The sequence below is a fragment of the Vombatus ursinus genome, unplaced genomic scaffold (assembly GCF_900497805.2).
Source record: "Vombatus ursinus unplaced genomic scaffold, bare-nosed wombat genome assembly UNPS02014779.1, whole genome shotgun sequence".
In the NCBI taxonomy this organism is placed as follows: Eukaryota; Metazoa; Chordata; class Mammalia; order Diprotodontia; family Vombatidae; genus Vombatus; species Vombatus ursinus.
The window spans coordinates 21,437,616-21,464,125 of record NW_020954557.1 but is presented as its reverse complement, the minus strand read 5'-3'; the positions used below and the strand labels follow the sequence as shown (position 1 = coordinate 21,464,125).

Here is a 26,510-nt window from a genome sequence, read left to right as displayed (position 1 = left end):
CTTAGTGGGTTGTAGACTGGAGATTTTGACCTACACATACTTTGACTCCAAATCTAGCACATTTTCCACTCTACCATATTACTTGGCAGTTTACTACATTATTCCAGAGTTTAGCTCTGGAGAATTTAGAAAGGTGATAGGCATCAATGAAGTAAGTACCCTAATGTATATTGAAGGGATGAGCTTGCTCTTCCTATAGATACTTGTTTTCTGCCCTTCAAGGTATTTAAATTATAAGTAATTAGACATATTGAATATTGGAAGGGATCTTAGAGATCATCTAATCCAACCACCTCATTTTACAGGTGAAGAAATTGAGGCTCAGAGAAAGAAAATGATTGTCTCGGGTCACATGGTTTATTAATGTCAAAACCAGGAGTACGATCCAGGTCTGATTCTCAATTTAATGCTACTTTCCACTTCACTCCACACCACTCCACTGTTTTCCTCTTTCTCTTTGGACAAGCAATTCATTTAGCTAGGGAATCTAGAGAATGAAAAACTATATTGATTAAATAGTTAAATTCTTATTTTAAAAACCTGACAACAATGATAATAAGTTATAGAATATCCAAAATGCTAGCCAGGTAGGGCAAGGAAATTGTCCAATCTTACCACCTACTTCCTGTTCTACGTTTGAACTTTTTTAATGACCAAACAACACAAGGAAACTACATTAACAAAATCCCATCCAATTATGTGATTACATTTTTCTTTATGTATGGTTATGTAAACAGTTCGTGTAGGTTGTTTTAAGAAAAATGGAGCTTAGAAAATAATTTTTTTAGTCCACTTCTGTGTTTTCACAGATACAGGAACTCTGGTGTAGAAATTCCCCTGCCATCTTCTTGATAGCCATTTTGCCTCCCAGACCAGATACCATGCCTTGAAGAAATGAACTCTTTCAATCCTATTGGGCGCCTAAGGGTCTGATCAGTGAATGTCACGTTGGCTCACCATAGCAGTAAATTGTCTCAGAATTGTACAGAAATAGTGAATTGTCTCATTGTCATCTGAGTAGCGGTTCCAGGCACATTTCATTTTACTTCCCTTCCATCTTCTTGTTAGTTTCTTTGCCACCTTACTGAACTCACCCCTTTTGTCTCCCTCCCATATCACCTGCCCATTTCCTCTCCAACCCCTACAACTTTTCCAGGTCTGGAATTATAATCGAATTGACACCGCCTCTGATACTGGAAAGGGTGTATAGGTCTATTTTACTCCCTGTTGCTCCTCTCATCACCCCTGTAACTTTCCCAACCAAAATCCCTGTCCCTGGCTACCACATCACTCTATGTATTGTTTTCCCCTTTAGGAAATATGTTCCCTGAGGGCAGGTACTACCATCACTTTTGCTTTTGTAGTCCCAGAAGCTAGACCAATGTAAGCATTTATTAAATAAGTAAATTAAATTAATAAATTTATTAAATATATTATCTAAATAAATAGATGAATCTTCATTCATTTGTTGGAACAGATAGATAACTCTTCTGTAATTCATAAATTTAAAGAAATGCTTAGAGGCGCTAAGAGGCTAATTGACTTGCCCAGAGTCACACAGCCTGTATGAATCACAGTTAGGATTAGAACCCAAGTCTTCCCAACTTCAAAGACTATACTGCTATCCACTACATAAAATAAGTTATCTTACTAAATAAAATGACTCTAAGAAAATAAATTAGGGGGTGATTATTTGACAAAATGATTGCTTTACAAAAACATCACAGGATTCTTTTAAATATCAACCTCACCTAGGACATTTGATGTACAATTTGATGTACAAAAAAAATTTACAGATGAATTTTCAGGAGCACATCTATCATGCAAAGCTGTCAGCAGCACTCTTAACCTGGCTGGGAAGTGCTAAGTCAAGGACAGAGCTTCTGGTGAAACTTTCCCTACCATGATTCTTAGCATTCCCCTGCTATGGATTCCTTCCAGGAAACAAGGTCAGAGAGTAGAATGCCTGTCACTTGAGATGTGCTGAGATGCACCGAAGGGCTTTAGTGGCGTAAAAGATTACACTGCTGTGTAATAGACCTACTCCTGCAATGTTTGACATTAAACTCTTAATTAATAAAATGTCAAATACAAGAAATAATGATAACTGTTTGGGGAATGCAAGACCATCAATCTGGGTACTTGGTGGATATGTACTTGGAGAGCCACAAAAGATCCAAAGTACTAAAATGGGTAGTTGAGTACACATTTTATACTCTTCACTGAAAGCTGATCAGCCCTTTCTTTTGAGGATATAAATTGAGGTGTTCTGCTATCTCTTAGATCTCAGTATCTCCAGGATCCTGAACAATAGGGAGAAAAAAATTTTTCTTAAACATTTGACCTGAGAGTAGACCCTTGGGGTTCTCCTTACACACTGTTTATTTTTTTTGGAAGCCCAAAGATGTTTTGAACAGGTTAAGCCTTATTTTATTGTATTCATAATTTCAGCTTCATCTAAAAGAAATACAGTTTCAATTCACAATAGCTTTGTACCCTTATCCTCAATATAGAGGGAAGAAGTATTGTCAGAAGATCAATCACAGAACTTATGCCCATAAATAGTCTAGAGAATGAGGGTTCTTAACCTAGTGGCCATGAACTTGTTTTATCCCCTACATCTGTGAGGAAATCAAGAATAATGGATATATTGCTGTATTTGAGGCTAGAAAGACCTGAGTTCCTCTCATATATGTTAATATAAATAATTTTTAAATGGCATTTTGGAATATATAAATAATTGGCTTACGGGTTTTTTTGTAGTTGTTAAGTTATTTCAGTCATGTCTGACTCTTTGTGGCCCCATTTGGGTTTTCTTGTTAAAGATACTAGAGTGATTTGCCATTTCCTTCTCCAGTTTATTTTATAGATGAGGGAACTGTGGCAAACAGGATTAAGTGACTTGCCCAAGGTCACATAGCTAGTAAGGGTCTGAGGCCAGATTTTAACTCAGGAAGAGGAATTTTTCTGATTCCAGGCCCAACACTCTATCTACTGCATCTTAAATGTATTTAAAGATATTTAAAAAGCACAACAGAACCTCAGGTTTTGAAACTGTATTTCAATATAATTACTTTCCTTTATGATTCTATGCATTTTATTTTGTGTGTTTAAAAACATTATTCTGAGAAGGGATCCATGAACTTCAACAGACTGCCAAATGGGTCCAAGGACACAAAAAAGGTTAAGAGCTCCTACACTAGAAAAATGGATATTATGGGATAAGCTTTTTTTATGGGATAGAGGTAGTTATTATTATTTCCCTACTTACAGATAAGGAAACTGAGGCAGAGAAGTTAAATAATTTGCCAATGGTCACATGGCTAATATCTTAGGCCATATTTGAACTTAGGTCTTCCTAACTCCAGGTCTTGTGCTTCGTACACTTGCTTATAGGTTATAGAGTCTCTGTGTATCAGAGGCAACTGAGGTTGTGTTTTCACACAGGCTACCTCTCGTACTTTTTAAAAATACATTCATGTTTTAATATATTTCTGCCACAAACCAAGCTCCTCTTTGTCTTTCCTTCAAACCCTTTCCTCCTCGATCGCCATCCTCATATACAACTCTTAAGTTTTAATTACTGATAGTAAAAGAGTGGGCAATATCTCACCTACTCACTTCTCTCACAATTAGGGCTGGCTGTATCAGAGAAGTCAGCTCATGGTATGATTGCAAATTCAGTGGGAAGCCCTCACTCACACTTGGTATTAGATGCCAGAAATTCCACCATTCATTCTTATTCCAAAATTACTAAAAACAGTTTTGATCCCAAAGAAGAGATGTAGAAGACACTTCTAATCACTCCTTTGCAGAGGTGAAGGTGGGAGAGGGGGGGTAATGAATAGTACATATCTAAATTATTTTTTTCCATATATGGATAAATTTTACTGATTTCCCCCCTTTTTCCTAATTTTAAAACCCTTTGTAATAAGGAATAACTCTCTTGAAGGGAAGACATTTAGGTGATGTAAAAAGGAAAGGGGCAGCTAGGTGTAGTAGATGGAGCACTAGTGGGTTAGAATCAGAAAGACATCTTTGTGAATTCAAATCCAGCCTCAGACACTTGCTGGCTACATGACCCTGGGCAAGGCACTTAATTTTGCTTGCCTCAGTTATTCATATGTAAAAATGAGTTGGAAAAGGAAATGGCAAACCACTTTAATATCTTTGCCAAGAAAATCCCAGGTGGAGTCACAAAGAGTCAGATGTGAGTGAAAAGCAACTGAAACCAAAAAAATCCTAAAGATATCAATACCAATTAATTTTTTAAAAAAAGGAATATACACTTTTAGGTTCTTTTCCCTGGGGTCCTTTTTAAATATGCAGATAGTCCTGGGAGAGGTAAGAAATAATGCATACTAAATTGTTGATTATTTTTCAAATGAGTTTCCTTCTAGAATCTAATGATTGAATGAGCTGGCGTCTACAGAATAATAGGGAAAGGACACAGGAATAGTGGGTATGGGATTTTGAAAATTAATTTTGCTTACTCTGCAATCTTTCCAAGAGCTAAATCTGCTCCTAGGCATACTCCTGGGAAATTTTCAACTTGTTAGTTTATTTATTTTTCTAAGCTCCAACTGTTCCTTGTGCTTCTCCTTCTTCCAGCACAAAATCCACCAGATGTGAATATATATATTCTCCACCTACGTGGCCCAATCCCTTGCTCAGATTTTCATCACTCTTACTGGATTACTGTGACTTGCTCTTGGCCAAACTTCGTATCTCTGTGTATATTTACTTCTTTAGTCAGTTGGATGCACTGTGGTTGACATCCTTTTTCTCCATTGCAAATACTACCTGCATAGTGGTTCTTTATGAACCTTGACATAGAGCTAAAAATGGAACATCTTGGTCTGCTTCCATTTACACACTTCTTTTAACTCTAGGCCCATGACTATTCTTAATTCTCTTTATTTCATCCCTTGGATTCCTAATGAAAAACTGCAGCAAAAAAGTAGCAGCTTGCAAAATGCCTAATATTACTATCTTGAGATTTAGAGAAAGGGTGAAATCATCAGTATTGCTAAATTGTGCCATCTTTTTTAAAAGGCTGAGGAAACTGAAGGATTCAGTGTAATCTGAGTCCTGGCGTTCTCTTCCGTCAAGCCTTGGGCTTGGAATAAATTTTTTCAACTTCAGAAAGGCCCCTGCTTTCCATCTTTATTTAGAGTCAACTGCAAATTCTTTTTTTTTTCTACATTAGTTTCCATTTTTTTGACAATGATACTGGAGTGGTTTGCCATTTCCTCCTCCAGCTCATTTTACAGATGAGGAAACTGAGGCAGACAGGGTCAAGTGATTTGCCCAGGGTCACACAGCTAGTAAATGTCTGAGGCCAGGTCCTCCTGACTTCTTGCCCAACACTGTATTCACTGCGCTACCTAGCTACCTCCCTAAATGAGGACATACACTACTGCAAAAACCAACAGAAAACAGAAATAGTTTCTAGAATCATGTCTACTTTCACTTACCATTTCTATCAGAATTCACTTCAAAAATCATTAAATACCTGATATTTAATTAGGTTTAATTTTGCAAGTCACTAGAGATATAGATGTGGAATAAGAAAAATCCTGGACCTATTTGAGTTTATAGTCTAATTGGAAGAACATAGCATATGCACAGATAAGTACGATATGAGCTAGAATGTGAGAAGGGCAAATGAAGTAAGCCAGATTACACATTATAAGAAAACAGGACTAAAGAGAGATTGATTTTAGCTGGGGGGATCAAGAAAGGCACTAAGGAGGAGGTGGCATCTAAGCTGAGCCTTTAAAGACAGAAGGGTTTCAAGGTAGCCACTGTGTCTTCTGGATTTGTTATTTGTGAAGCATATTGCCAGGCACGAGAATGCTATACAAACAATTAACTAGCACAAATGCTTCACATTTGTGTTGACACATGCTAGTTGACTGTCAAATAAGGAAAAAAGCAAAAAAAATCCCGCCACGTACATTTGCAGCAATGGCGAATGCTGTTTATAAAGTCAACAAAAATGAGATTGAGTCATAGCCAGGAAATGTATTTGTACAGAACATGAAAAGAAACTCCTGACAAGTGGATGATTGCATGTGGGGATTTCAAAATAATAAAAGGCAGGGACTTTCCCGACATTTCTTCAAGGAAAGTTCATGCACTAAAAATGCTGAAAGTTGTTGCTAGTAAAATGTTTTTAAAATATTTTTCTTACTTTCAACCACACTATTGCACTCTATCATGTTATCAGTTTTTAGCCTGCTCCTTACAAGCACGACCTTGTCAGGAAATAGTGTTAATTTCCTAAGTGATCCCTTTCAAATTTTTCCTTTTTCTTTTTATTATCATGTTTTTTTTTTAGGACATAACTATTTGCTATGAAAGTATATCACTTAGTTGGCAAATAAATAATTAAGAAAGAGAGAGAGCCATGTAAGGCCCATGATGACTATCCTAGGGTTTATTGTTTTATATGAGAATAATTTACCTGCTTGTGCAATGAATAGGTATCAACAGATGAAACATTGGCTTACTTTTTTTTAAAGGAAAAGACCATGAAGTTAGTCATCTACTAAATAGGCATGGTAACAAAACTATACAGGCTTATTTTGAACATGATTTGCTACATACACACATAAACAATTTGAAGACAATTTGAACATAAATGACCAAATAATGATTACTTCTTAATTTGGCTCTTAGAAGATAATCACATATTTTCTTATGGGATTACCCTTCTGGGGATGCTAGCCACCCTACCTTTAATTATGAGATATATTTAGTTTTGAATATTGTTATCGTCTGCTACAGAATGTTGCAGTAGACAGAGCGATACACTTGGGGCCACAGTTGGAATCCCAGCTCTGCCTCTTATTATCCATGAGATGTCACCTAACATCTCTGGACCTCATTTTCCATATGTGTAAAGTGAAGGAGTTGGACTGATGAGTTCTAAGGGTCCAAGGTCTATGATCCAAGTATGTCCCAAAAGGAGGTAGAACAGTTCATGGAATTGTCGACTCATACCTGAAATGAAACATAGGGCTAACACTTTGAGGACACACTCCGCCTGGACAACAATTACTCTTAAAATAAAGCACTCAGGATGGAACACAATATTCTAACCTCCATGACCCAAACACCATGCTACTATCAATTCAAGCTAAGACTCTGTCAATAAAAGAAGACCATAGAGAGTGAGGTTCTGGCAGGTCCAATTTAGCTGGAAAAGATATGAATAAAGGGTCACTGATGACCTCTTCCTATTTTATGAGGATCACACTAACTAATAATAACTGGCACTAATAAAGTGCCTAAAGATTTGCAAAGTACTTTATATATATTATCTCATTTGAATCTCCCCACAATCCTTTGAGATAATTGCTACAGACATTATTATTAGCATTTTACAGATGAAGATAAAGACTTAGGGAGGCTAAATGACTTCCCTAGGGCACATGAGTAGTCAGTGTCAGAGGTAAGATTCAATCTCATGTCTTCCTGATGCTATCATTCTATCTGCCATACTACACTGCCTCTCAAACTAAGCTTGAGAGGCTCACTATCATGATTTTGACTACCAAGTAGTGAATCATTCTGGGCCACAACTCTTGAGTCTATCTACTCAGGGATGGAGGGGTTGTGTTCCATGTAAGTTTTATTTAATAGATAACAAAATAAATTTTGTCAGTCTCACCCATCCATCAGCTCTCAGACTTCTTAATCCAGGCATTATTACTAAAGACTAAAAACTTACCCATTTAGAAACAACCCATAAACTGTTCCACAAAGAGTTTATATAGTTCAGGGCATTAAGATTCTTATGGGCACATACATGATTTTTATAACAGTTGTATGAATCAATCAACATTTATTAAATACCTACTGTGTGCTAGGTAATGAAGATACAAAGACAAAAAAGAAATAGTCCCTACCCTCAAGGAGCTTACATTCTATCAGAAGCCAACCCTATCTTCCAAACTTATCTAAGTTAATTGCAGTTGAATAGCCACTGGACTGCCAGCAACATAGCTTTCCAAGCAGATGTCTATCTCTGTGTAACAGTTGGCACCATTGTTCACACCTGCTAAGATATTTTTAAGGCCTTAATCTGTCTGTCCCCCAGGTTCATGTCATCCGCACCACTGATAAGCATGCCTTCTATGTCTTCATTCAAGTCATTGATGAAGATACTGAACAGGATGGATAGGCTATGTCACTAAATCTCCAACTCTGTTGACACTGATGCATTAACAAACATTCTGTTAACCAACTGTGAAGCCCCTCTATCTCTGGTATGCAACACTTTTGTTGCTGTTGTTCAGTCATTTCAGTCATATCTGACTCTCCTTTGGGGTTTTCTTGACAAACATACTAGAGTGGTTTGCCATTTCCTTCTCCAGCTCGTTTTACATATCCTTCTTCCATAAGGATATTATGAAGGAGTTTTTCAAAAGTCTTGCTGAAATAAAGGTTATATATACACACACATATATGTGTGTGTATATATCTATATCTATTAATATCTCCTCAAACAGTTTTTACAAAGTGAAGGCCCTTAGTTTTCAGAGAAAATAATTTGAACATCAATGAAAACTTGAGACATCTCATGAAGATAATTAGCAATACCCAGGGGTTATCACAAAATCAAGACTGGGAATTATCCTAGAAGAACCAAAAAAAAAATAGTTGTTAGATCTGTCTTCCACCTGACACTCTAACAGAAGTTTCCAAACTTATTTGCCCTACCACCCCCTTTTAAAAAAAAATCACTTAAGGCCCCTCATGGAAATCTACTTTCTTTAATCCTTTAATGGCTTTTTCTCCCTGAAATTTGCATAATTTCAAAAATATAACATTTTAAAAAATATTATCTTAAATTTAATAATTTATTATAAGTTTGTGGGTTTTCCCTGCATTGAAATTTTGATGATGCAATATTGTGTCACATAAGCATATAATATCATATTGTAAACAAGTCATTACATGCACATATTCCTGCTGATGCATGCTGGACTTCTTGACAAAGCGCTACAGGTTCGCCTGCCAACATTTGCTTGTTAAGACTTATCGGCAGACTTGACCACTGATCAATTATAACTTGCATTTTGTGTGTTTATTTGGAAAATAATGTAATCACTATAGCTTTTACTCTGTTACACAGCAGATGAAACATGCATGGACAGTTTTTCAAAATTTTCTTCTCTTCTTTCCTTATGCTTCCACCACCCCCTTATTTTTATTCAATTCCTCTAACTGCACCCAAGGTTACTACCACCCCCCTGGATCATTCCAGCATCCCCTAGGGGGGTGGTATCACCCACTTTGGGAACCTATGCATACTTTTCAGTGACATTAAACAGTTGTTGTAATGATGGAGTCTTCACCTCTAATAGTGGCTCTCCCCTCCCATTAAACACTTCATGAAAACCCTGGGAAAAATAATACAGAGTATTACTATACTTGAAGGGTACCTCAAATTTCTGGAGATCATCTTTTTTGTCAGTGTAGCTTACATACTCACTACATCTCTGTGAGTTAGGAAGATATATGGGAAAGACATGACTTGACTATCACCTAATGAATTAGTGGTGTAACTAGGAATAAAACCCAGGTTTTCTGAGTTGTTATTTAATGTTCTTTTAACGAGAGTAGTAGCAAGAGTTTTTGTTTTTATTTTGCAGGAATAGATAATGCTCCTGGTGCATTATTATTAAGTTAATTTAAGAAAACATATTCTATTTCATATGTTACGATATGGTTTTAATGGAAGTGGTATGATGTTAAATGTTTAACAAGACTGAAAAAAAGGTACACAGGACACACATTTAAATTCAATTTACATAATTCAATTAACATTTTCTGCATCACTTTCTTAAGTGTAGACAGTCAATAAAATAATACGTCAAACCCTGGTACGTAGCATTTGCCTATTTCCAAGGTATAAAAGTTTACCCTGAAATTTAATAATTGGCCAGTCAGTTTATAATGGTATAAATATTGTAAGTGTTCACATATGATAGCATATGGAAAACTAATTCTTAAGTAGTTTATACACTGAAAACAAAATGAATCAGAGGATTGAATAGTAATTATAAAATAAATTCTACAAGAATGAATTAAAGAGTTACGTTATTCTTTATTTTTCCTTGTGTATTATTCAAAAGATGTAATTACTAATACGATTTGTTAAAGTTTCATTTGGCAATAAAACTTCTTAACTCCTTTTCATTCTGTCAGTAAATAAGAGGCCATACAGTAGACATGGAAAAAAAAAAAAAGAAAAAACCTTATCTCAATTGCAAAATAAAGGTGTGGTCTGAGTGTTCTTGGCATTTATGCAGGCGATCCCCAAAGCATCCCCAAATGTTTTTTTTTTCCATCAGATACACCAAATCGGAAATTCGAACTCTTGAGGGAGTGTCAAAATTATCTATATACACAGAGAAATGGAAACTGAAGAGGAGTTCAATGAGTTCAGAATTTTTAGGTCAGATAAGAGGTTGCCCATATTTGGCCCCAAAGGGTCCTGTAACTCTGATTGCTAAAGTAAACACCTATCTTAAAAAAATGAGTGTTTAAACTAAAAAAATTGTGATGCTCAAAATGTGGTCCCACAGATACATGAGACAATCATCTAGGCTGTCAGTTGTTAGCTACATGGGTGGGTCCTAATGCAAGTTACACCAAAATGAATTTATTTTTAAAAGTGTATTTATTTTAACCAGGGATGGCCCCCTGGAAATTGTATATTGAATAAAGTTTAACACTGGCAAACCACTTTGTTCCCTTTGTATGTTTGAATCCTTTGGCTCTGAGTGATCCATTGCATTAGCAATGTAACAGCTTCCTTGTTTTGTTCTCCATTCCCATGTTCCATGTTGCCCTGGTAAAGTCCTGTGTGCCGGAACATGGTGGGCACAGAGAACAGTACAGCATTTAGGTGGTAGTGGCAACTCAGTATTTAAGGATCAATAACAATATCTTTGATAACATCTTCTAAGCCGACCCCTATTGTTTCTGGTATGTTTATTTTAGAAGTCACACACTTTGAAACTAATGGTAGGAAATTCAAATATCACATAGCAAACTGACCCTGCAATGCCTTTCAATTCAATGCTGTTCAACTTACAGTATGTAGACACTTCCTTAAATTGCCCATATAAAGAGTTATATTAAAAAGAACAAAAATGAGACCATAAAAACGTAATCATAATGTCTTTATCCAGGAATTTAAAGCCTTCCACAGCCTAATTCTAACTTACCTATCCAACCTCATATCATACTATTCCTTTTAATCTAATCTACCCAACCTTGATGAAATAGTTATTTCCCAAACTTGACCTGCCATACTGCATCTCTGTGCATTAGCTCAAGCCATCCCACATGTCTGGAACAAACTCCTTCATATAAGTTTGTAAAAATCATTCTTTTTCTTCAAATCTTAGCTCAGATGGAAATGATCTGTCTCATTCAATTTTTACAACACTTTATCTGTATCTCTTTTGCCCTATCACTGTGCACAGGTCGTATCCTTCCTAGTAGTAAATTCCGAGAGGGTTGTATCAGCATTTCATCTTTGTATCCCTAGTACCTAGCACATAATAGAATGCTTAATTAATGTTTTTGGAATGTCTATAATTACTGGGGCAAGGGGAGGGGTAGGGTGGGAATCCATGAAATTCTATTAAAGAAACCAACTCCATTCATCAGGAATAGATCTAGAAAGCTCATCAAGAAGCTATACAATATCCTTAAACAACTGTTTCCAACACAATTTAGATCAGAAAAATTTCCTAATAATTAGAGCTGTACATAAACGGAATGAGCATCTTTATAGGGTAGTGACTTTCTTGTCACAGGAATTATTTGAACAAGGGTTAAATAAACATACATTGAACACTTAACTATGTTCAAGGTACTGTACTAGGTACTGCAGGAGCTCTTGAAATAACAAAGACATGGTGCATACAGCAGTTTTTATACTACTTCAAAGAAGGGTAGATTTATGCCAGATAAAAGAGATCACAAATGGTATTATTAACACACACAAAATTTAAGAGGAGCATGAAGACATGAATTAATATTTGTAAAATACAAACCTTAAACCTATATAAATCTAGTTATAATTATAATAATTATTATTATTGACAAAAATGTTTCTCTGTGTCATGACTATCTTATGCAGAGATTCCTTATACATCGTAAGGTTCTCTTTATGCTCCTGTTTGCAAATGATGTTATGCTGACTGCAATGACTCCCATTCAATGTTTTCTTCCTCATTCAAGCCCTAGTCATTCAAAGGAGACAGAGGTAAAAGAAAAAAAATCAATGGAGCAATGGAGAATACATTGTTAATACAAATTGACAAGATTATGACGTGATTTTGGATGGCTAGAGCATTGAGTTAGTTCATTAATACATATGGTGTCATGGCTAGAGCCCAGGATTGGGAATCAAAAGGACCTGGGTTCAAATCCTAACTTAGACATACTTTCTAGCCGTGTGATCCTGGGCACATCACAATATCTTTGAGCCTCAATTTCTTCTTTTGTAAAAAGAGTGTAATAATAACACCCACTTCTTGGGGTTGTTGTAAGGATAAAATATATGTAAAGCCCTAGATAAACATAAGCAACTACTAGTGCTGTCATTATTACTAGGAGAGGCAGTATGGTGTAGTGAACAGAGAGCTTAATCTCTCAGTGTTCTAGGAAGCTTTCTAAGACTGTTAACACCTGCTCAGAATATGTTAATCTAGGGTTTCCTCATCTGGGAGTTCTTAATATCAATGAAATCATAGGTCCAGTCCTTATCTCTATCTTCTAGCTGTTGTTATTGTTATAATGATGATGATGATGATGATGTTAGCAAGAAGAAAAAGAAGTGCCTGGAAGGCACTTAAGGTGGATAAAAGCTAGGTCTCAAATTAACTAAGAGGAGGCTGTCAGACTGGATTTCACTTGGGAAATGGGAATACCCATGGGTAAAAACCTGTACTAATTAATATTAATTTTACCCATACTAATTAATACTACTCATTTTACCCATAATAATTAATAATACTACTAATTAAAAATACTAATATTCTCCTAGTGCAACTGGCTGTGAGTCATGGAGTACCATCATCTCAGAAGAATAAAAATTGCAGGTGATGTGAAAGGCAATGGAAAGGCACCCTATGAGTATAAGGAAGCTTCAGTGAGTTGCCAATGATAACCTGCCCCTGAGAAATAGCATAAGAGACATCATCAAGGCCATGTATGACCAGAAGAAGAGTTAGGCTGGTGATGTTAGGGTAAGGGATGGCAGACGGATGGTCCAAGTATTATATAGTTATTCCTTCCACATCATGACTTTCCCCATTATGGTTTTGATATATGGTAGGTCAGCATAAGAAATTAAATTTTGAGGAGTTTTGCAGAAGCTACAGATAACAAGCAAAGGCCAGCAGATGACATAGAAAAAGTTTAGAAACTTAGAAATGCATAAAATATATGTGTAGCATTGTACAATATCAACATGTTTTATCTTTTGATACCATAATAATTCTGACTTCTTCTCTGATACAAAGGGAGAACCCAAAAATTTTATGCAGATTTTCCAGATTCCGGGAGACACTGTACCCCTAACCACCGTGATGTGGAAGGGATAACTGTACTCATATTCAGCACAATACAGTAAAAGAACCAGAGGAAATCATCCAGCACACTGGGGAGATACTCTAGGAGAATTTTTAGCGAAGCATGGACAATGGACAAGATTTGCATAGGATGATGTGTGAATGAGTTGTGATCTATAAGGGAAAAAAAGGAACCACAATGATGAGATCACAGGTGCACCAGAGGATTTTGTTGTTTTTTTATAATGGACAAAGGTGAAAACAAATAAACAAAAATAGCTAAAATTGTTCATGTCTCATATTGTGATAGGCAATTGAGAATTGTATTTTCTCTATATGCTGAAAGCTTGGGGATACAGTAGAATGAAGGTGGGTGGCTAAGAGGGATTGGAGTTACTTGGAATAAAAAGTGAATGGTCAACCCTAACTTTATAGGCCAGATGGAATTTAGGTAGACCAAATAATTTTTGAAAACTCTTTTCAAAGCTATGATTACTATTACTATTATCATTACTATAGGTAGAGGAATACCTCATGCAATTAACAAAGTGTATTTACAATGGCAAAATTCTGGTGCTTCCTCAGAGAGTCTGCATAATAGAAGTAATTTTTACAATGTGATTCAGTGACCTGAATATTTAAGATCAAACCATAAAAAAAAATGAGAAGAGAATGATATCATATGCTTTTCACAACTATAGCTAGTGGATGAATTCTTAACCAAACAAAGGTTAGAGGTGATCCCAAAAGGTAAAATTGATCATTTTAATTACATATGATTGCAAAGCTCTTTCATGAATAAAATTAATATAGCTAGGTGAAGAAGGGAAGCAATTGATTCATAAAGACATCTGATAAAGATCTGATAGTCAAGACATCTAACAGAAATACAGCGTGACCCAAAAGTCTTAGTAGTAAGACTTAGTATTAAGACTTTAGGGACAACCTGAATATAAGACCAAAAGCCATTCCCCAAAAGATAAATGTGTGGTCAAATGAAGAAATAATTCTCAAAAGAAGAATTCAAATTAGTAACATTATATGAAGGAATGCTTCAAATCATTAATAATAAAAAAGAAACACAAATCAAATCAACTCAGAGGCTTTATTTTTCACTCAACAAATTGGCAAAGATGGCAAAACATGGACGTGGTCAACTATCCTGAAAAACAATGTGGAATTATCCTTTAAAAGTGGCTAAAATGTCCATATTGTCAAACCCAGAGATTTCACTGGGTCACACTGCTAGGCATATATCCCAAACAGATCAATGATGAGAAACAAGGCCCCTGTTTACACCAAAACATTTATAATGCCCTTTTTATGGCCTCAAAGAACTGGAAACAAAGTAGATGCCCATCAATTCCGAAACGGCTAAACAAAGTGTTGCACATTGATACAATGGAATACTAATATTTTGTGAGAAACAATGAACATGAGGAATTCAGGGAAGCTTGAAAAGACTTATATGAACTAACATGAAATAAATAAAACCAGGAAAACAACATACACAATGACTGCAACAATGTAAATGAAAAAACAACAACAATAAAACCATCAAAATTGAATGCTGTGAAATTATAATGGCTAAAACTGAGCCCAAAGGAAAGACATACATAGGGAACTGCTTGCCTTTTTTGTAGAGCTGGGTATAAGTATGTAACAATGCATCTAATGTCAGACTTTTTTGATGCGTTGGCTAGCTTTGCTGAAGTTTTTTTTTTTTAAGTATATTTTATTCTTTGTTAGAAGGATGGCTCTCTGTGATAAAGAGAGATTCATTGGGAATGTAGGTAAAATAAAACAAAATATATCAATAAAATCATTAAAAATAACTAAACTAAATGAAATAAAAATTAAAAGTTCAACATTTTGTTTATTTGGCAGTCTGTTTAAGAAAATTGGAATAATTTGATATGAAATAATACATTGATATTCATTGTAAAATGATATGTAATCACTGTTGATAACAATGAACACCTAGCTTCCTAGATACTACGTTCAACCAAAAAGCATCTATTAAGTACTTTTTTGTGTACTAAACTCTGGGGATAGAAAGACAAAAAGTTCTCCTTGTTTTAAAGGAGCTTGCGTTCTAATGGGGAGCAGAACACACACATAAATAGGTAAGTATAAGATACATGTAGAGAAGACGGAAAGTAACTTTAGTAGGGAAAGCATTAGCTGCTCAGGATTCAGGAAATGCCTTCTATAAAAAGTGACATTTGTACTGAGTCTACTTCTCAAGAGTAAAAGTGAGGGAGCAGAGGGAGCATTTTAGGCAAAAGATATAACCAGTCCAAATGCACAAAGAGGTGGAGTGTCATGTGAGCAACAATAAGTGGACCAGTATTGCTGGAGAGCATAGAGGAGAGTAACGTATAAGAAGACTGGAAAGATAATAAGTTTTGGGGGAAAAAATCAGATTTTGAGAAGGTCAGGTAAGAATTTTATTACTTTTGGTCAAATGCCATTAGAAGTCCAACTCACAAGCTATAATAATGGAAGGCAGATTTTTAGATTCTTGATAATTATTTCCAAAGTCTAGATATTGAGTTTAGGTCCTCAACATCATTGACCAATGGCATAGATTTAAATTCTGAACCCTCAAACAAACATTTCAAAGCAGGCTCTCCCTCAAATTAGCATTCTCCAAACATTCAGGTACTGGAGGAGTTTGGGAGCCAGGGGACCTCCTTCTATTGACTGATAAACACAGAAGTTTCTTCAATAATAGTTTCAAGCATAGCAGCCAGGTAGACCCTGCACACTACTTCTACTGTTGGGATAGGATAACCTAAAAATATTGGTCCAATGAGAAGAAGAAGTTACTAGAGAAGAGAGCGTAATGAAATCTTTAAAGTCACCACAACTTGTAGAAAATTTTCACAAATAAGTCATTAGATGCAGTTTTTATTTTACACTTTACACATTGTTACTCACAGTCATGGTAACTTTCCACAGCCATGACACAGGGCTCCCCCCAATCCCCACCAAAGAAACCTAGCTTAAAACTTGTTAAATTTTGAAACACTGGTTGATCTAAAGCCAGAGCAAAAGTTTATTCTTCCCACCTCTTGGCTGGTTCATCTGTAAAACTATTTTTCCTCCCAAATAAATAAATTTGCTTCTTGATCCATTTATTATAGAGCCTCTCACCAATCAGGTCAGAAGTCTGTTGCTTTTGGCCAAAGGAAATGAATTATAAAACATCATACTATAAACATAACTGAGAAGCAGAATAGATGGCTGAAAATTTATGCACACAAGCTCTTGTACCTTACTCTTGAGAAAGCCCCTCATTCAGACCTTATTTACACTAATATTAAATATTATTTTTACTAGCTTGGTTACCTACATTCCAGACCCCTACCACATAAGAACTTTTAAGTTAGGGGAAATAAAGAAATTCTGCTGTAAGAAGATACACCTACACCTGTAGTAGGTGAGAAGTGACCATCACAAAGAAAACAAAATTATAAAAAGAAGCTACAAAAAAAAAATCACCACTGCCAAATGGGACCCTTAGTGTAGTGGTAAAGAGCTCTGCATATCTCAATAGAACCCTAGGGCTTAATATATTGCTTTCTTATCTCACTAGGCAACTGAATCTTCTTTTTCTAAGATTATCAATGATCTCTTAATTGATTAAATCCAACGACTTCCCTGCTCCTCCCCATTCTTCTTTTCCTGGATACACCTGTCCTCCACAAGTTTTTGTGACTGCTTTCTCCTGGTTTTCCTCTTACTTGCCCGACCAATTCTTTTCATCCTCCTTTGCTGGATCATCATCCATGTCCTAACTTGTAATTGTGAATGTTCTCTAAGGTTCTTTCCTAGACCTTCTGCTCTTCTTTCTCCTCTTCTATACTCCCAATGATCTCATCTGCTCCCATGGATTAAAATATCATCTCTATGCAAACGACCCATAAATCTTTACATCTAGCCCTAGTGTCACTCCTAAACTCTAATATATTATCACCAACTTCCGGTAGAAAATCTACAACAAAATGTCCCATAGGGATCTTAAAGTTGGCATGTCCAAAATAGAACTTATTATAGTTTCCCCAAAATCTATTTTTGCTGAGGGCACAACCATTCTTCCTCAGATTTCCAACCTGGGTGGCATCCTTTCTACCTCAACAATGAAGTTCACATCCATCTCCATTCCCTTCATTCATGGACAATATGACTTTTCTATAAGCCCTCATGACCTTTCATCTGAACTCTTACTGCAGCCTCCTAGTTGGACTCCCACTTCCAGTGTCTCCTTCCTCAAATCCATATTTCACACAGTTGCCAAAAAAGTGCAAATCAAACTAAGTCACTCCTCTCCTGAAAAAGATCCAGTGGCCCCTTTTAGGTTCTGTGATAAAATACAGATTCCTCAGCCAGTAGCTTAAAGCCGTCACATTTGTCCAAGGTTTACCTTTCCAGACTTAGTTCACATTATTCTCCATCATGCACTCAACTTTTCAGCCAAACTGGCCTGTTTACTGCTCCAGGTATATAACATTGCATCTCCTGCCTCCATTGCCTTGGTATAGGATGGACCCATGACTGAATTCTACTCCCTCCTCTCCTCCACTTCTGAGAATTCCTGGCTTACTTAAAAACTATCATGTGGGAAGTCTTTATAAATGTCCCAATTATTAGTGCTTTTGTTGTTCAGTTGTGTCCAACTCTTTGTGACCCCATTTGGGGTTTTCTTTGCAAAGATACTGGAGTGGTTTGCCATTTCCTGCTCTAGCTCATTTTAAAGATGAGGAAACTGAGGTAAACAGGGTTAAGTGACTTGCCCACATAGCTAGTAAGTGTCTGAGGCTAGATTTGAACTCAGAAAGATGAATCTTGCTGACTCCAGGTTTGGTACTCTATACACTGCACCATCTAGCTGCCCTAATTATTAGTGCTGTCTCTCCTCAAGTATGTACACACATATCCATTTACCTATTGTTGCCTCCCAAGAGATTATGACTTCTTAAAGTCAACAACCATTTTTGTCGTTCTTATATCCTCAGGGATTAGCAAAGATCCTCGCACATAGTAAGTACTTACTAAATGATTGTGGGATTCGATAGTAATCCTAAATCAAGAAAAGGCTAAAGTATGCAGAGAATATTCTTTTTGAGAAGGAAATAAAAGATACAGTACATTTTAGAAATATTTACATAGTAACAATGACTTTTAGATCTGGAAAGGTAATAAATGACAACCTACTGCCTCCCAAGGACAACTCTTCTACTTCTGGACAGCTCTGGTTGTTAGTTTTTCCTGACTTGAAGCCTATGCCTCTCTGTACTTTCTACCCATTGCTGCTAGTTCGATCCTCTGAGGCCAAGCAGAATAAAGCTAATCCCTCTTTCACATGGTAGCCTTTTTCAAATACTTGAAGATATCTACTCTACCCCCCCCTCCAAAAAGTCTTCTCTTCTACAAGTTAAACATCAACAATCCCTTCAACTGATGACTACAGAGTATAGTTTCCAGGCCTCTCACTCTTCTGGCCCCACTCCTATGGAAGTGGTCTAGCCTGGCTTTCCTAAAATGTGGTGACCCAAACTGAACACCAAATTCTCTGTGTGTCCAGGGCAGAATACAGTGTAATTATCACCTTTGTCATTTGGGACACTATGCCTGTCTTCATGTGGTCTAAGTTTTATTTTAGTCTTTTTGTTTGTCATGTCAAGTAGAGCTTGCAGCCCACAAAACCCTTCAGATCTTTTTTTCCACATCAACTGTTGTCTAGCCATATCTTCTCCGGTTATTCAGAACAACTCATTTCCAGGGTGTTCTAGTGTTTTACTATATTATATGATTTTATAACAGATTATAAAGATGAAAAGCGTATGTTGAGTTTAGCAGTCAATTTCATCAGTTTAAAACATCACCATGTCATTTAACTGTAGTATCCAAATATGAGTTGCAAAAAAGAAAATGAGCTAATTATGTAAGTAAAAATGAGGCATAAGAAATGGGAAACAGTATCTTCATTATGTCAAAACAATGCAAGGAAATCCTGAAGCACAGTGGTCAACCTCTAGGGGAGAATCAAGAGAAGACCGGGAGAGGAGTTGAAGGGAATGGACCTTCATGAGTGACATCACTGCTCTGCTGAAGTATTAAAAATCTTGACAAAATTTAGCTCTAGTTTTTTACAGAAGAGGAAACTAAGGCAAATGGGGTTAAGTGACTTGCCTAGGGTCACACAGCTAGTTAAGTATCTGAGGTAAGATTTGCCTCCAGTTACATGTATATTTGTATCAGATAGTAACTTCCTTTATCTAGTATTATTTTCAAGGGAGTACTAATTAAAATTAGGGCAGCTAGGTGGCACAGCGGAAAGAGCGCTGAGTCTAGAGTCAGGAAGACCTGAGTTCAAATCCAGCCTCAAACATTTACTAGTTGTGTGACCCTGGGCAAGTCATTTAACCCTGTTTGCCTCAGTTTCCATCTGTAAAAAAACACTGAAGAAGGAAATGGCAAGCCACTCTGGTATCTTTGCTAAGAAAACTCTAAATCAGATCATGGACAGTTGGACATGACTGAAAATGACTGAACAACAACTAATTAAAATTACCCTAAGAAACTTCCAACATGGAAACTACATTGAGAGCTATATTTCATATATATCGGAAAATTTAGAAGTTAATGTGAAGGTCTCCTTGTTCAGGACCTCCAGAGGTTTTCTGGGCATAGAAAAATCTGCCTTGAATCAGAGTTTGCAAACAAATTGCCTTAAAAACTTACTTGAGTTTAAGAAAAATAAGATTTGCCGGGTAGAGTGTGACCCAGTATGAATACCCTTAATTATATTGTAGAAACTAGAAAATGTTACATTCCAAATAACCAGCCTGTTGAACATACTATTTTGGCCTGGTGTGGTGGCCTCTGTCTGTACTTCCTGCTCCTGGAGTTGGCTCAAGCTGACAGATCACAAAAATCCAGGAATTCTGAGCAATAGCAGGGCTAAATCTGATCAGGGGTGGGGGCGGGGAGGAGGGTGATTTGAACTAAGTCTAGGGCTAACCTGTTGAGTACCTGGAGGGAGGAGGATCATGAGGCTTCCTGAAGTGGAGTAAACTAGTTGAAAAAAAAGAGTTAAAGCTTCCATACTAATCAGCATTGGGGTAAAGTCCATGAGTGGCTACTATACTTACAGCCCAAGAGATCTAGTCTCAAAAAAGAAAAAAAAAAGATAATAGTAATTGAAAAATATTCAGACATCTTATTTATTACATGTGTGGGCATCCCCAAAGTCTTAGTGCAATTTTAAGCTTCAATAGCTTAAACTGAAACTGCACTAAGACTTTTGGAACATGTATATACACATATGTATGTGTCTATATATTCATTTAGATAGATAGGTATCATTGTTGTTCCTGTTGTTGAGTATTTTTCAGTTGTGTCCAACTCTATGTGACCCCATTTGGGGTTTTCTTGGCAAAAATACTGAAGTGGTTTGTCATTTCCTTCTCCAACACATTTTTAAAGATGAAGAAACTGAGGCAAACAGGGTTTAGTGATTTGCTCAGGGTCACACAGCTATTAAGTGAGATGAGTCTTCCTGACTCCAGGCCCGACACTCTATCCACTGCATCACCTAGCCACCCTATAGATATCGATAGATATCAATATATATATATACCCATGTATGCAAATATCTATTACAAACATATATCTATGTGTGCTTATATGTTTATACATCTCTACATATACACATATGTATCCCTTCCATATATAGATATGTATCTCATGAATCTGCAGGTAAGGAATAGAGTTGAAATGATAACTTAATCCTTACCATTTTGTAACTGGGCAGAGCAGTTTTGACATATGATTTGAGCAGTAGTTTGCTTTAGCAAAAGGACGGCTTGACCTAGAGTCAAAGGCACTGAGTTTAAAACCTAATTATTCTGCTTACTCCCTGTATGACCTTGGGTAGGTAACTTAAACTCTCTGGCCCTCAGTTGCCTCATTGCCATAGTGAGCGGGTTGCTATAAGTGACTTTTAAGGTGACCTAGTGACCTATGAATCTATTGTCCTGCAATCCTATGGCTGTCATGGGTAAGTTCTATTCCTCTAGGAATTGTATTATGGCCACATGAACACAAGGGGCAGCTAGGTGGCACAGTGGATAGAAAATTCCAGCCTTGGATTCAGGAAGACCTTAATTCAAATCTTACCTCAGACACTTAACTAGCTGTGTGACCCTAGGCAAGTCACTTAACCCCATTTGCCTCAGTTTCCTCTTCTGTAAAATGAGCTGGAGAAGGAAATGGCAAACCACTCCAGTATCTCTGCCAAGAAAACCCCCAAAGGGGTCATGAAGACATGACTAATTGACTAAATAACAACCAAAACATAAACACAGGTTCTAAATGAATAGAGTATAGAAGAAAGAACACTGTTTCTGGAGGTAGAAAACCTGAGTTCAAGTTCCATTGCTACCATTTATTAACTCTAACCTCTAGAAAGTCACTTAAGCCCCTCTGAGCTTCACTTTCCTCAGCTGTAAAATGACCATAATAATATCACTGTTTACCTCAACAGTTCAACATCAGGATCAAATGAGACATCTATGCAAAGTACTATATAAGCATGAATTATGCATTAGAACTCCCAAGGAGATGGAAGTGACATGAGCTATAAAAGACATATTTTAGAAAACGATTTCGTAATGGAGTCTAGATTTTTAATCTATGTATCATCCTTATACTGAACGTCCATTCCAACCCACTTCCTAAGGTACTCTTCCCCTCCATCTTTAGAATTTCTGGGTTCCTTCAAAGTTTAGTTCAGGCATCATGCCCTGTGAACAGCCTCTCTTACTCCGCCTTCTCTCTCTTCCCTTTGGTAGAAGACCTTATTTCCTGCTTTAATAAGAAAATAGAGGCGGTGAGTTCCTTCTTCTTCCCTTCTCTCTGTATCAAAACATATCCTCCTCCTTGCCCTTTTCCTTAACTCATTCTCTAAGGAAAAGATGACCCTCCTTGCTGAGGCCAATCCCTCCACTTTGGCTTCCTCCCCTTCTATTCCCTTCCATTCCTTAGAGTGATTGTCTCACTGATCACTGTTCTCTATTGATCATCTTCAATCTATTCTGACCCCATGATATCATTGATCCTTTTTGAAAAATGAAGGGCGAACAACTTTCTGATCCACTGGCTCGTTCCCTACTATCTAGAAATACACTCAGGTCTACTTTTGTCTTTAAGAAATCTTCCTTTGGTGCAGTGGATAGAGCACCGGCCCTGAAGTCAGGAGGACCTAAGTTCAAATCTGGCCTCAGACCAAACACTTGACACATACTAGCTGTGTGACCCTGGGCAGTCACTTAACCCCAATTTCCCCCCCCCCAAAAAAAAGAAAGAAAAAAAAAAGAAATTTTCCTTTGACCCTGTTATCCATTCAAGTATTTGTCTTATATTTCTTCTCCCTTTCACAAACTCTTAGAAAGTGTCTGTACTTACTGCCTCCATTTTCTCACCTCCCACTCACTTCTCAACCCCTTGTAATTTAGCTTTCTTTAGCTTCTATTACTCTACTGTAACTGCTCTTTCCAAGGTTTCCAAGGTCCCTTAATTGTCAAATCTAATGGCTCTGTCTCAGTTTTCATTATATTTGTCCTTTCTGCAGTGTTTGACACATTTTACTACCTCTTCCTCATGAATCCTCTTTCCTCTCTTGACTCATGTGCCATTCTTCTCTCTTGGTTTTTTGATCCATTCCATTACTCTGGAGTCACTTTCTCTGCATTATCATTTATTTCCAACCTACTAATAGGTGTCCTCAAAGGCTCTGTCCAGGGTCCTTTTCTTTTTCTTGGTCATGTCTTCAACTCTCTTAGGTTCAATTATCCTCTCTATAGAGGTGACTCTCAAATCTATATATCATACTTTAAATTCTCTCCTAATTCTACTCTCACTAATTGCCTGCTGGACACCTCTCCATGGGGACTTCCCATTAATATCTCAAGCTTAACATGTCAAAAATGGAACACTTTTCCTCCTAGATTTCCCTTATTTCTTTTGAAACAGAGAACTTGTGGTTGTTGTTCAGCCATTTGAAGTTGTGTTCAACTCTTCATGATTCCATTTGGGGTCTTCTTGGCAAAGATACTGGAGTGGTTTGCCATTTCCTTCTCCAGATTTTAAAGATGAGGAAACTGAAGCAAACAAGGTTAAGTGACTTGTCCAGGGTCACAGAGCTAGTAAGTGTCTGAGGCCAGATTTGAACTCAGCCCAACACTCTATCTATCCACTGTACCACCTACCAGAGAACTACTATCTTCTGATTCACCCAGGTTTGCAACTGCATGGTTATCTTTATATCCAGTCAGTTTCCAGCTCGGTTTTTGGTTCTGTTCCAGTTCCATTTTTGGTTCACTCTCCACAACTTCTTTCCATCCATCTCTTTCTTTCCATTCATACAGCTATTTCCCTAATTCAGATTCTCATCACTTCTCACACTATTATAACAGCCAACTAATTGGTCTCTGTATCATGCAGATCTGACCTGTCTACCTCACTCCTCCTCAAAGAGCTTCAGTGCTTCTCTACTACCTCCAGGATCAAATAGAAAGCCTTCTGTTGGGCATTTAAAGTTTTTTTAAAAAATTCGGTCACTTCCTACCTTTACAGCTTTTTTACATCTCACTCCCCTTCACATACTGCATAATCCAGCTATCCTGGCCTAATGGTAATTTCTCCAACGTGAGTCTTAATCACTCTGGTTAAATCCCATCTTGAGAGCAGCTAGGTGGCGCACTGGATAGAGCACTGGGCCTGAAGTCAGAAGGACCAAACACTTGACACTTACTGGCTGTGTGACCCTGGGCAAGTCACTTAACCCCAATTACCTAAAAAATTTAAAAAAAAAATCCCATCTTAAAAACTGAAGGAGTAAAGCTATGGTTATCTACTAGAATGTAAGCTCTTTGAGGTCAGGAACTATTTTCTTTTTGTTTTTGTATTTCAGTAATCAGCACACAGTAGACACTTAAAAATTTTTTATCAAATAAAGGAATATGAAGTATAGTAGAAAGAGCCTTGGATTGAGTTCAAATTTTGGCTCCACCTTTTACTTCCTGAGTGACTTTGGGCAAGTCACTTAAACTCTTGGGTCTCAGTTTTCTCATCTATAAAGTAAGGCAGTTGGACAAAAAGATCTTTAGGTTTCTTTTTAACTCTGAATTTATGATCCAATAAATGAAAGAGTCTTATTAACTTTCTCAGAGATTGACAGAATGGTCTTAGTTAAGACTTCTGAGGATAGTGGACTTTCCATATGACTCAGAAAAGATCTTGGAATAAGGTTAGAGATTCTTATCTTGAGTCTTATCCAGCTACTTACTTGACCTGTGACCACTGCCATAGAGTTTAGTCCTTCTGTGCTTTCATGTTTTGCCCTGTGCATGAGGTTGCCCCTCATAGTTACACCTCTCTGAGGTGTTTGTGGATGTTGGTAAAGTACTTCAAGATACTAAGGATACTACAGGCAACTCCTAATTATCCATGGGGGGAGTAGAGTGGTAGCACCTGAACATTAATTTGTGGTAAAATACATCTGGAAAACTGAGAGGAAATGGTTTATCAATGGAATTTGATGAGAAACTCTCAAAATAAAGAGTACTGGGAGTCAGAAAACCAAAATATAAATCCTGGTGCTTCACCAACTAATTTGGCAAACTTGGACATCTCTCTAGGCCTCCCTTCTTCATGTATAAAACAATGTTAGACTAGATGATCTCTAAGAACTTTTCTCATTCTGTCTAGTTTAGCCCCTCTCAAAAGTATGAATTCTCAAGACAAAACCAATATTATTAAAGAATAATATTATTTTTTAAAGTTCTACCATCTGGGAGTTTCTATCAAAAGTGTTTGCTCTTTCTGATGGCTTTTACAATTGGGTTGACAATGGGCCATTCCATAGGACAGACTAGTGCTTATGTAGGGCAAGAGGAAGTAATCATGTCATAAGTGATTTGCTATGTTTTCATCTTAGATTGTTATCTCTCCTCCTCCTTTCTTCTGCTCTTAGGAATAGACACAGGAAGGGAAACAACAACCCTACTTTTTCAGGAAATATTTATTACATGGGGAAGTCCCACAATTTCTTTAGACATTATCTTTCTTGATGAATGCCCACATATTATAAAAAGGGTAATTTCCATGATCTCAGAAATCTATTGTTACTGTTCATTAACCACACATAATACTAGGGATAAAATAAAAGATATAATCTCTTTTTACAGACAGTAGGAAATAACGGGAAAACACAAAACAAAATTGAATATATAAAAATACACCATATCTATGTTTTGCTTCACAACATGACCAGTACAGAAATATGTTTTGCATGATTGCACATTTACTTTCTCAAGGAAGGGGGAAGAGAAGAAGGCAAGATGATAATTTTGATGTTAAAAAAAATGAATGTTAAATATTTTTACATGTGATTGGAAAAATAAATAATATTCAAAAAAATGCACTATACTCACATATCCATATACACTAAACTTTCCCATCTCTACCTTTGCTCAAGACAGTCCCTGCGCTCAGAACATCTTCCCTTCCTCCTCCTTGTGAAATTCCTACACACATTTTAAGTTTTTTTTTTGTTTATTTTGGTTCCTGTAATTTCATCAATGTGGGAAACTCCCAGTGTGGAGATTCCTTCCACCAAAGCAGATCAGCACTAGTCTATAACTTAGTATTAGAGAATTGTTTGGGACAATTACAGGTTAAGTGATTTGTCCATGATCACAGTGCTAGCAGTTGTCAGAGGCAAGAATTAAACCTAGGTCTTTATTACATCAAGCCTGACCTATGATTCTGCCTCTCACTTAAAGGCCATCTATTCCATGAACCTTTCCTTCTTTTTTTTAACTTGACCAAAGTTAC

The 26,510-nt window shown here is 36.8% G+C and overlaps 1 protein-coding gene across 2 annotated transcripts in view; it reads right to left on the bottom strand.

The window, feature by feature from the left end:
- The window catches only part of STAT4 (signal transducer and activator of transcription 4), a 140,236-nt gene that overhangs the window by 71,796 nt on the left and 41,930 nt on the right, over nucleotides 1-26,510 (bottom strand). The gene's annotated exons all lie outside the window — the stretch shown is intronic.